Source organism: Dendrobates tinctorius, unplaced genomic scaffold (assembly GCF_039654945.1).
Source record: "Dendrobates tinctorius isolate UK_male_01 unplaced genomic scaffold, ASM3965494v1 ptg000177l, whole genome shotgun sequence".
NCBI lineage: Eukaryota > Metazoa > Chordata > Amphibia > Anura > Dendrobatidae > Dendrobates > Dendrobates tinctorius.
The window spans coordinates 18,498,448-18,511,531 of record NW_027361844.1 but is presented as its reverse complement, the minus strand read 5'-3'; the positions used below and the strand labels follow the sequence as shown (position 1 = coordinate 18,511,531).

Below are 13,084 nucleotides of genomic sequence, written 5' to 3'. Positions count from 1 at the left end.
TGGTTGGCATTTGTCAATGGGTACGTGATCCTCACAACCCTTTAGTGCTGCTTGTCTATTCCGAGCTGCGAACAACTGAGTGTAGGAGAGAGAAGGAGAGGAGATACCTTATCTAAGTGGATGTCTTGCATCCGGACTGGATAAAATACCATAATCTACTAGTAGTTGAGTAATAAGAGCAATACAAAGCAAGAAAAGCACATTGCCACCAGCTCCGGTGATTTACTGGAGTGCCCCGCAGGGCCTTAGGTTACTCGGTACCGGGCCGGTCAGGCTCTTTTAAAGGGGAAGTTGTTGTGAGCTCATCTGTTCATTCATCTTTTGTGTCCGAGGATCTCCCTCTTCTGGTGAAGGAAGGTAGTGAGGATGATTTGGATGAAAGAAACCTAACACCTGATCAGGTGGATCGTGACTGGGTAACGGGAACTACAGACTGGATATAAGGCAGCCGACGCCCTTCTGAGTCGCTGGTGATTTCTCTGCTGGATTCTTGGAGACCAGTCTGATTCCTGCTTCCCAAAGATAAGTTTTTGCTCTGCTATTGAACTTATTAGTTTTGGTTTTGTTTACCTTGTTTTTTGAGTTCAGCCATCCCCGGCCGGGGGTGTGCTGGATTCTTTTTCCTTGATCAGTGTTCTCTTTTGCTCTGCTTCCAGAATATTCTGAGTGCTGATATAGGGTTTGAAGTCTAGTGACTTCAGGGTCCTTTTTGCTTATCAGTTGTGTTGGTAGTATTTTTAGGCAGGGTTTTCTCGGATTGCAGACAGCAGCTTTTCTGTCCTGTCCTTTTTAGTTAGCTTGGGCCCCATCGTTTGCTCAACCTATCTTTCTATCTGTGTTAGTGTTTTCATCTTGCTTCACCGTCATTATATGTTGGGGGCTGCCTATTGCTTTGGGGTCTGCTCTGGGGCAGTCAGTTTTTCTCTTTAGGCTTGTGTAGATCTTCGGCTGCGACGCGGTGTCTAGGATCACCGTAGGAACACTCCACGGCTATTGCTAGTTGTGTGATAGGATCAGGGGTCTGCAATCCGCTAGTTTCCAACCTCTCTGATTTTCTGGGCTGAGCTTGTGTTTTGTTTTTTTCCTCCTCGGTGACTCAATCATATCAGGAAGTGTCACGGTGGTAGTAGTGACCCGGTCAGTGGCCCTGGGCGTCCAGTAATTAAATAGAGGACGGAAGTTCAATGAGGGGGAAGATGGTAGGATAATTATAGGGAAAGGGGAATAGTGACGCCACCTGTAGTATTCGGCTAGGGTAGCCGACGCTGCGATGCAGATCCTCTGGAACGGTGGTATGGCAGCAGAGATGGTATGGCTCTCCATGGGCAGAGCTGTGTCCCAGGCCAGCTAGGATGTTGCTTGTGAGTTGGTGATATTTGCGATGTTAAGCAAGTGGGACGCGAATGAGACAAATGACAGTGAGGTGCAGTTTCACGGCTTTTACTCACACTTGACCTGTGCGCTCAGGTGTCCTGCTTACGGCGCTTAGCATTGTGTCCTCCGGGTAAGGGGTCCAGCCAACTCTCAGTTAATTTGGGAAACACTGTTCCAGGACTTCCTTTTGTGTTTTCCTCTCTTTCTGGTCGTCTCCCTGTGCTAGTCTTTCCTTTCCTCTCGCCTAGCACCTTCACAACAGTGTCCCTAAGTCAGCAGCCTTGGACCTTGCCGGGCGACGTGGGTCAGGCCCTGGAATCCTCTACCTGGCCACCTTTTCAGGGAATTAATGTGGCTGTGGTACTTGCAGTCACCTCAGCCTCCGGCTTTCCAGCTGAGTCTGTCTTCTTCTCCACTGGGCTCAGGGGCCGGTACCCTCACTGCGACCTAGACCTTCCAAACTGGAGCGGACCACAAGGGTGGCTGCTGCACTACCCGTGCCCCTCAGGACTCCTCCTGTTTTCTCTAAACTCCCTTTCACTCTGGCTTTGACTCCTCTTACTCCTTCGCTGTACCGTCACCATCTGACACTTTCTGGAAACTTCTCTCTAGCTCTCCACTAACTCCTCCCACTCACTCTCTGATGGGTGACAAAGTGTAGCCACATCTCCTTAGCTCCCCCCCTTCTCTAAATTTCCTCACTCACCTAACTACTCTGCCCGCTTCCCAACACCCTTTCCTAGCCAGCCTGGGATGAGGCCATCCTCCTAAAGGGTACACCCAGATGCCCTGACTGAACTAGCGTGTGTTGTGTGCAAATGTTGAAGTCCCAGGTGGATCTCCCGCCTTACCTGAGTGGAATACCACACTTCTGGATGAGGTGTAGTACCTCTGTTGCAACCGGACCCTCAGGGGCACCACAATTTACCCTCCAATGGAGCATGCATATAAAACAGGGCAGTAGTGCATTCTGCCACAGGTACGTATTAATGGCTGAATTCTTGATAAGGAAAAGGATAAAATAGGAAATATACAGTATGTCTTGCATAACAGTTTTACCTTCCAGGATAATACTAGTTTGCCTTTGATTTGCATTATATGTGACTTAATATAAAGTAAGCTACAGTATATGGCCTTAACCCCTTTCTGATATCAGACTTAATAAGGGTGATGAGCGAGCATTAAAATGCTCGGGTGCTCGTTGCTTGGGTCGTGTAAATTGGAATAGTCGGACAGAACAACGAGCCCAATGTAAGTCTATGGAAACCCGAGCGTTTTTGCTGCAACTTCCCCCCGAGAGGTCTTTCTAGGGTATCAAAACGTCGGAAATGTATGGGAACAGAGCACAAACGACATGGGAACATCATGAGGAAGGCCCTTGGAAGCATTTATGACTCCTAGGTCACTGCTGTGACCAATGTTGTCAGAGTGTGATGCCACTTTTACAGGCGCACAGTAAAACATACAAAAACAAAACCAAAATGGATTTTACAGGGAAATTGAAATAGGTTAAGGGACATACATACAAATTATTACCCTGGAAAGTAAGGCAAAAGAAATAAGCCCCCAAAAATGCTCCTCCACAACTTTGGCTATGTTCACGCATAGCGTTTTTGATGCTGTTTTCAACTTTAGCATTGCTTTCAACCAATACAAATGCATTTACTGGGAAATGTCATTGTAGCATTTAACAACCTTAGCTGGCCATGTGTTGTGTGACAAAACATCAGACATCTTGATTCATTTATGAAGGAGTGACTTAAAGTCACAAAACCTATTTTTTATAAGGGCATCAGTCGGCATTACTAGTCTTAAAAGGCCATTATTAAACAGTGGGTCTCCTATACTGTTATTGCCTATGCATTGAGTGGGTGGGCTGCCAAAAATTAGGACACACCATAATACCCCTTTCACGAGATGTACAGGAGGGCCTCCTGAAAAGATATGTTCCCATTATAAGAAGTGGGTCTCCCATAGTATTTGCTTATGCATTGAATGCAAGGGCTGCCTTGCCCCAAAGTTACACTAACCCCAATAACCCTTGGAACAGACGTCTTAGATGGCCACATGAAACCAAAGTTCCCATTATTTTTAATTTGGTTCTGCTGCACTGTTAGCCTATGCATTGAATGCAAGGCCTGTCCTGCACCAAAGTTACATGCACCACAATAACCCTTTGAACAGACGTAGAGGTGGGCCTCCTGAAAACAATGTTCCCATTTTTAGAAAGTAGGTCTCCCATAGTGTTTGCCTATGCATTGAATGCAAGGCCTGCCAAAAATTAGGAGGCACTCAAATGCCCCTTGAAAGATGTGGAGGAAGACCTCATATAAAAATTTTGTCAGTATAAAAGGAGCGGGTCTCCTTTACTTGGAATGCCCATACACTAAGTGTATGGGCTGACAAACCTTTCCCCCTGTGGGGTACATATTTTTTTTAATTTTTTGACGGGCATCATAAACACCCTTTCAAAAAAACTAGAGTGGCTGTAGCAGCACAGAACAATGTCACCCTCGTGGTCTAGTGGTGGTGATCTGGTGGATGATGAGGAGGATGACAGATAGCGAAAATCAGAAAGCGTATACCCAAGTGTGGGTGTGGAGAGGTGCATGGGAATACACATCCCAAAAAATACACTGTATTGGAGGTTATGTTTCGCCGTTATCATTCGGTGGTGTAGAGAAGTCTAGCCAACCCAGCCCTTGTTCATTTTTATAAGAGTCAGCCTGTCAGCATTTTCAGTTGACAGGCAGATGCGCTTATCAGTTATAATTCCACCAGCGGCACTAAGCTGCTTTGACAAAACGCTAGCGGCAGGGCAGGCCAGGACCTCCAAGGCGTAGAGAGCCAGTTCAAGCCACGTGTCCATCTTGGATACCCAATAATTAAAAGGCACAAAGGAATCACGGAGGACGTTGGTATGGTCAGCAATGAGAAACAAAGAAATGGGGGCACCACCGAAAGGATAATTAAGGGGATCCAACATAGACCTAAATAGTACATATGTTTGACAAAAAAGAAAGAAATAGGCCATAATCAGGGGATCACCCTAAATAGGACATAGCATATGTAATACAAATTTTATTAAACAAAGCAAAAATTCTTAAAAGCATTAAAAATGGTCACAAATGTGACACATACACAGATAATACAATGCTCATAATAGAGCAACCCACCTGCTACCAACTATCACCCTCACCGAGAATGATGCCTATATCCCCAGGTCCATGTAAACAGGATTCTCAATCGGAGAATTAGTAAGCCCACACATAGGTAATATAGAGCATAAGAGTCAGAAACACCAATAATATACAAATACAATGAAAAAATAATGCAATTCCAACCCAATAATTACAAAAAACAGTACAAGGGATAATGTAAACCCAAGATGATGCTGATCACTATGAGGTATAGAAAAAAGATAGAAATGCACACTAAATAGACCTCGTATATGCGTAGAGGTACCCCAGCCCAAAATCAGGCATAGGGAACATCAAGGACCAGATCAGCCAGACCATTAGTGGCTAGAGAGGGTCTAAGTGGACAGAGAAAATCTGTATAGCCACCCCAAATGATAACCACACATGCAAATCAGCACAATACAAAACCCATGAGAAGTGAAGTGGGGCAGGTAGAGCCAGAGACCCAGCAGAGCATTGTAAGAAACTCATTGATGGTTACCGGAAGCGGTTGGTCGCAGTTATTTTGGCTAAAGGTTGTGCAACCAAGTATTAGGCTGAGGGTGCCAATACTTTTGTCTGGCCCATTTTTGGAGTTTTGTGTGAAATGATCAATGTTTTGCTTCATTCTCTTTTGTGTTTTTTTCATTTACGACAAATTAAATGAAGATAATAATACCAAAGAATTTGTGTTTGCAATCATTTTCAGGAAGAAACTGAGTATTATCTGACAGAATTGCAGGGGCGTCAATACTTTTGGCCACAACTGTAGGCATCATTCTTGGTGAGGGTGATGGTACGGTCAGCTAGGTACTCCCTCAGCATCTTCCGAAACTTTGCACTCCTTGTGACATTATCCCACGCCTTTGGGCCAGGGTGATGGGAGGGTCTAAGAAAACTCTCCCAGAACTTTGCCATTGTTCCCCTGCCTCTGCTGGATTGGAGTTGTGTCTCTCTCGCCTGTACGCCTTGGTTGTCCAATGAACTGTGACATCTGCCGCCAGCGATTTCAGATGGGAATTTTTTAATAATTCCGCAACAAGGGCACTCTGGTACTGCACCATTTTAATAGACCTGTCTGCCTCTGGAAGAAGAGATTGAAAGTTCTCCTTGTAGTGTGGGTCTAGAAGTGTCACCAACCAGTAATGAGTGTCAGTGTAAATTTTCATAATGCAAGGGTCACAGGAAAGGCAGTGCAACATGAAGTCAGCCATGCGTGCCAGACTGATAACAGGCAAGCCTTCCGTGTCCTCACCAACAGGACGACTGACCATGGTGTCCTACTCCTCCCTGTCCTCATGCCATCCACGCTGAACAGACGGTATTGACAGTTGTGCTTGTAGTACCGTCTATAGCGCATGAAAGTAGCTCCTGTTCTTCCTCCTCCTTTTTCTCATTGTCAAGCAATCCACGTTGGGATGACATGAGGCTGGGCTGTGTGTAATCACCCTATATGGTTCCTTGCTCCATGTCCTCGTGCTCTGCCTGCAACGCATCCTCTTTCATTGTGAGCAGAGAGCTTTTCAGAATGCCGAGAAGCGGGATGGTAATGCTAATTATGGCATCATCGCCACTCACCATCTTGGTGGATTCAAAGTTTTAACAGATGGTACATATGTCTGACATCCATGTCCACTCCTGACGTCTTATTTGTGGAGTCTGACCTAAATAACAACAGCCTTGTTGTTGCTGGTAGTCAACAACTGCCCTCTTCTGCTCACAAATCCTTTCCAACATATGCAGTGTAGAGTTCCAACGCACGGGGACATCACCAATCGGAGAGCTGGAAGCTGCAAACGCTGAGGCAGTGCTACCAGCTTGTGACTGATGTGCTCTTTTCAGAGATGGAGGCAGAAGAGGATGAGGTGCAGGAGCTGTAGCCTGTGGGGGCAACCCTGATTGACGTAGGCACCGCAATCCTCAGCGTCAGGAGGACGTGTTCCATTCCAAGGTCCATCTGCGTTCCGGCTTCCACTATTTTAACCCAGTGTGCCGTCAGCGAGATGTAGCGGCCCTGCCCACAAGCACTTGTCCATGTGTCCGTGGTTAGGTGGATTTTCCCAGTAACAACATTGCTCAGGACACGGGTAACGTTGAGTGACACGTGCTTGTGTAAGCCCGGATGGCACACCAGGAGAGATAGTGGCGCTGGGGACTGAGTAGCTTGGGATGCCCACCGCCATCAGGATGTGGAAAGCTTCCGTCTCCACAAGCCATAGGCAACATTTCGAGCGCAAGCAAACCACAACCACGCTCTATGACCACAACCTTCTTTCATTCTCTATCAAGAACTGCCAGTCTGCTCAGGTCAGCCCCACTGTCCATACTTATAGAAACATACAGGCCATTAACACCAAGAAACTTATGAAGAACTTGCAGTCTTCATTGGCCCTTATCTCCTCCCTCTCATGTCCTGATACTGCATTGAAGCATTACAATGAAACACTTCAAAGTGCCCTGGATGAACTTGCACCTCCTATAAATAGAACACCACAACACAGACGGTAACAACCCTGGCACACCCTGCAAACACGTTTACTGCAGCGGTGCTCCAGGTGCGCCGAACGTCTGTGGAGAAAATCCAATTTACATGAAGATTTCATCCATTATAAGTTTATGCTTACAACATACAACACTGCCCTATTTCTACACCCTCATCACCTCACTGTCCAATAACCCTAAACGTCTCATTGACACTTTTCATTATCTACTCAACCCAAGAGTACAGGCCCCAACCACGGAGCTTCGAGCTGACGATCTGGCCAATTACTTCAAAGAAAAAATTGACCAGATCCGACAGGAAATTATCTCTCAATCACCTCATACCATGCACTGTCCTCCCTCCCCCACTGCATCTAGCTCACTCTCTGATTTTGAACCAGTCACAGAAGGGGTAAGCAGGCTCCTTGCATCTTCTCGCCCCACCACTTGCACCAGTGACCCATTTCCGTCACATCTCCTCCAGTCCCTTTCCCCTGCTGTCACCCCTCACCTAACAAATATTTAACCTCTCTCTCTCTTCTGGTATCTTTCCCTCCTCATTTAAGCATGCCTGTTGTGAATTCTCTCTCTGGCTTCCCTCTGGTGATTACTGAAGGTAGTGGAGCTGGTCAGATTGACAGAGGGGTTGCGAGTTCTCTTTCTGGACTCCCTCTGGTGGTTACTGGAGGTAGTGGAGCTGATCTGATTGACAGAGGCTTGCCACCTGATAATGAAGAAGACGATTGGAGATCTGGGGTTTTTGATTGGGATTTAAGACAGCTGACTCCCTCTATCCCTGCTGGTGATTTTCTTCCTGTGCCTTCTGAGGTCTGATGTCTCCTGCTCTTTCCCTGCATGGTTCAGCTAAGTGGTTCATTTGTTATTCTGTTTGCATTTGATCTGGATTTGTCTCTTTCTGCTTGTGCGGGTCAGCCAGCTCCGGCTGGGGCTGTGCTGAATCACCGCTCATATGTTAACTTGTGCCAGTTTGTTTTGTCCCCTGTTATAGTGGTCTCTTTTTGCTTTGCTTTCAGAATATACCAGAGTGTTGATATAGTGGGGGCGAAGTCGTGCAACTTCAGTGTTTTTGTGCATCAGACATGTTGGACTTTTTGCAGGGTTTTTTGCGTGATTGCCTAACCCAGGAAGAAGTGCAGAACTGCCTTAGTAAGATTAAAATTGACAAATCACCAGGCCCTGATGGTATTCACCCTCGGGTATTAAGGGAGTTAAGTAATGTGATAGACAGGCCTCTATTCCTTATATTTAAAGACTCTATAGAAACAGGGTCTGTTCCTTTTGATTGGCGGCAAGCAAATGTGGTACCAATATTCAAAAAGGGGTGTAAAAGGGAACCTGGAAACTATAGACTGGTAAGCTTAACATCTGTTGTGGGTAAAATTTTTGAAGGGTTTCTAAGGGATACCATTATGGAATATCTCAATGTTAATAAATGTTTAACTCCATATCAACATGGATTTATGAAGGATTTATGAAGGATCGCTCCTGTCAAACTAACCTGATCAGCTTCTATGAGGATGTAAGCTCTCAAATGGACCAAGGAGAATCATTGGATGTCATTTATCTTGACTTCTCTAAAGACACTGTCCCACATAAAAGATTGGTAAGTAAGATGAGAAAGCTTGGGCTAGGGGAAAATGTGTGTAGATGGGTAGGTAGCTGGCTTAGTGATAGAAAACAGAGTGGTTATTAATGATGCATACTCAGATTGGGCCAGGGTTACTAGTGGGGTACCACAGGGTTCTGTATTGGGCCCCCTACTATTTAATATATTTATTAATGATCTAGTGGATGGCTTACACAGTAAAATATCAGTATTTGCAGATGATACAAAACTATGTAAGGTAGTTAACACAAAGGAGGACAGTTTGCAACTACAGACAGATTTGAGTAAATTGGAGAAATGGGCTGAAAAATGGCAAATGAGGTTTAACACAGATAAGTGTAAGGTTATGCACATGGGAAGGAGAAACAGATGCTATAATTACTTACTAAATTGGAAACTGCTGGGGAAATCAGACATGGAAAAAGACTTAAGGCCCCGTCACACTAAGCGACTCACCTGCGATCCCGACACCGATATCAAGGTGTCAGGATCGCTGGTAAGTCGCTATGTGATCGCTGGTGAGCTGTCACACAGACAGCTTCACCAGCGATCAGGACCAGCGACGCCGAGCGCCCGGCATCGCTGGCTATCGCTGTAGAAAATAGTATCAAAATAAAAAATATAGTTATTCTCACCTTCCGACGTCCCGTTTAGCCATCCCGCCTCTCTCCACGCTCCGGTCCCAGTGATCCTTTGCACGAATGACCGCGAGATGTCACGGTCTCGCGGGATAACAAAGTCTCGCGGTCATTCGTGCAAAGGAGCACTGGGACCGGAGCGTGGAGAGAGGCAGGATGGCTGAACGGGACACCGGAAGGTGAGAATAACTATATTTTTAATTTTTTTTATTATTTTTTTACACCTGATCGCTGGTCTCCCGCTGTCACACACAGCGATGCGTGCTGGCCAGCGGGAGACCAGCGACCAAAGAAATGTCCAGAGGTTTCTTCCAGCGATCAGCGATACCGGCAGGGGGGCCGCTCGCTGATCGCTGTCACACACAGCGATCTCGCTGGTGAGATCGCTGTTGTGTCACAAAAGTTGTGACTCAGCAGCGATCTCGCTACCGAGATTGCTTAGTGAGACGGGGCCTTTAGGCATCTTAGTCAATAAGAAGCTAAATTGCCCAGTGTCAGGCAGCTGCCACCAAAGCAAATAGGGTCATGGGATGCATTAGAAGAGGTCTGGGCACACGAGATGAAAACATAATTCTCCCTCTGTACAAATCACTCGTCAGACCACACTTGGAGTATTGTGTGCAATTTTGGACGCCGGTGCTCAAGAAAGACATTTCTGAACTTGAAAGGGTTCAAAGGCGGGCTACTAAAATGATAAATGAAGTTGGCTCTCTACAATACCCAGAAAGGTTATCAAAATTAGGTCTATTTACTCTACAAAAGAGAAGACTTAGGGGAGACTTAATATATATGTACAAGTATATCAGTGGGCAATACAGAGATCTCTCCAATGAACTGTTTGTACCAAGGACTGTGACAAGAACAAGGTGGCATTCTCTTCGTTTGGAGGAAAGACAATTTCTGCACCAGCATAGAAGAGGGTTCTTCACGGTAAGAGCAGTGAGTCTTTGGAATTCTCTTCCTGAGAAAGTGGTGATGGCCAACTCACTGAATAAATTTAAGAAAGGAATGGATGCTTTTCTTGTGAGTAACAGTATAGAAGGTTACGAATAACAGAATATTATAGGTAGATGGTTGACCCAGCTTAGGGGAAGGAATTTTTTTCCCTATGGAGAAAATTGGCTTCTACTCTGTGGGTTTTTTGCCTTCCCCAGGATCAACAATGCAGAACAGCTGCACAAAAAATAGGCTGAACTAGATGGACATAAGGTCTTCCTTCAGCCTTCAAAACAATGTTACTATGTTACTTTTGCAGACAGTGTCTTTCCTTTCCTGTCCTGTCTAGTCAGTGTGGGCCCCATCGTTTGCTCAGTCTATTTTTCTGCCTGCGTTTGTCTCTTCATCTTGTCTCACCGACAATATATGTTTGGGGGCTATCTATTCCTTTGGGGTCTGCTCCGGGGCAGTTTAGGATTTCCCCTTTCTTGCTTTAGGCTTAGCTAGCTCTCCTGCTGTGCCGAGGCGTCTAGGATCATCGTAGGCATGCTCCACGGCTACAGCTAGTTGTGTGGACAGGATCAGGGGTCTGCATCCGCTTAGGTACCAACCTCTCTGGTTTTCTGTGGCTTAGCTTGGGCCTGCTATCCTCCTCGGTGCCCATTCATAACACATGCCATCATACATCCACTACTTAAAAAACCATCCCTCGACCAAAACTGTGCCGCTAACTATAGACCTGTCTCTAATCTTCCCTTCATTTCTAAACTGGAACGCCTGGTTCACTCCAGTCTTATCCGCTATCTCTTTGATAACTCTCTTCTCAACCCTCTCCAATCCGGTTTCCGCTCTTTACACTCTACTAAAACTGCCCTCACTAAAGTCTCTAATGATCTACTAAACAGGTAAATCAAATGGTCATTACTCCATGCTAGTTCTCTTGGATCTCTCTGCAGCATTCAACACTGTGGATCATCAGCTCCTCGTCACTATGCTCCGTTCCATTGGCCTCAAGGACACTATTATCTCCTGGTTCTCCTCCTATCTCTCTGACCACTCCTTTACTGTATCTTTTGCTGGTTCCTCTTCCTCTCATCTTCCCCTTACTGTTGGGGTTCCTCAAGGATCAGTCCTAGGCCCCCTCCTCTTCTCTTTGTACACTGCCCCTATTGGTCAAACAATCAGTAGATTTGGTTTCCAATAATATCTCTATGCTGATGACACCCAATTATATGCTTCTTCTCCTGACATCACGCCAGCCTTTCTAGAAAACACCAGCGAACCAGCCATTGTCTAAATGCTCTGTCTAACATCATGTCCTCACTATATCTGAAACTGAACCTGTCAAAGACTGAACTCCTTGTGTTTCCTCCCACTACTAATGTACCTATACCCAACTTTGCCATTTCCGTGTGTGGTTCCACTATTACTCCCCAGCAACATGACCACTGTCTTGGGGTCATACTTGACTCAGAGCTTTCCATTACCCCCACATCCGAGTTCCAGTCATTACACTGACTACCCGTCGACTCCAGAATTTAGTATAAACTTATTATCCTCACCCACAAAGCTCTCCATGGCTCAGCACCACCCTACATCTCCTCCCTTGTTTCAGTATACCACCCTACCCGCGCCCTCCATTCTGCTGATGACATGAGGTTAGCATCCTCAATAATCAGAACCTCCCACTCCTGTCTCCAAGACTTTACACGTGCTGCGCCAATTCTTTGGAATGCACTTCCCAGGTCAATACGATTTGTCCCCAATCCCCACAATTTTAAGCATGCCCTGAAAACCCATTTATTCAGACTGGCCTACAGCCTCAACACATTAACCTAATCTATCCCTGTTTTACCATAACCAGGTTCCCGCATCATGTTCCCACATGCTTTATGCATCCATTAGCCCTCTGTGTCCGTACTATTACACACTTAACATTATGGCAGGTCCATACAATCAGGGCAATTGTTACCACCCACCTTTCATGTCTACCTTTTTCCTCATAGATTGTAAGCTTGCGAGCAGGGCCCTCATTCCTCTTGGTATCTGTTATGATCTATGTGATTATTGTTATGCTGTAATGTCTATTGTCTGTACAAGTCCCCTCTGAAAAATAAAGTGCTGCGGAATATGTTGGCGCTATAGAAATAACATTTATTATTATGAGAAATGTTTGAATTTAGTATTGTGGCCTGTGGGGCGTTGGCTGCGTATTTACGCTTACGTTCCAATGACTGGAGTATGGACAACTGAAGGCTGTGCTGGGGCAAGGACATGCTTGATGATGGTGGTAGTTGAGTGTGGGCAATGAGAGGTGCAGGGCAGGAGGCATCTTTGCATGCATCGTGGACAGGGGATTGGCTTGCACGCACACCAGTGGAAGAAGCAGTGTTTTCACCCACAGACACTGTTCCTGGAGCCTGGGGTTCGTCCCACAAAGTCAGGTGCTTTGCTGCCATGTGCCGGATCATGCTGGTGGTGGTCAGGCTGGTGGTTTTGCTACCCCTGCTGATGTGGGCATGGCAGGTGGTACAAATGGCCTTTTTGGGGTTATCGGCAGAGTCATTTAAAAACAACCAGACTCGGGAAGACCTAACAGTTGTACTGGCAACTTCCGTCGTGCTGGTGTTACGAGGAATGGTTGCCCGCCTTCTGTCTGTGGCCACCACACTGCTTCTTCCTGCCTATTGGTGTGCTACTGTCCTCACTCTGCATGTCCTCCTGCCAGGTTGGGTCAGTTACTATATTGTCCACCACCTCAGATTCCACTTCCACACCCTTGTCCTCCTCTTGACTTGCTGGCAATTGTGTCTCTTCATCGTCCACATCTTGTGACACGTTCCCACCCC

General features: G+C 46.1%; 1 protein-coding gene across 4 annotated transcripts in view; it reads right to left on the bottom strand.

Moving 5' to 3' along the window:
• Positions 1 to 13,084, bottom strand: part of ADPRH (ADP-ribosylarginine hydrolase) — a 74,509-nt gene that overhangs the window by 41,712 nt on the left and 19,713 nt on the right. The window lies entirely within an intron of this gene.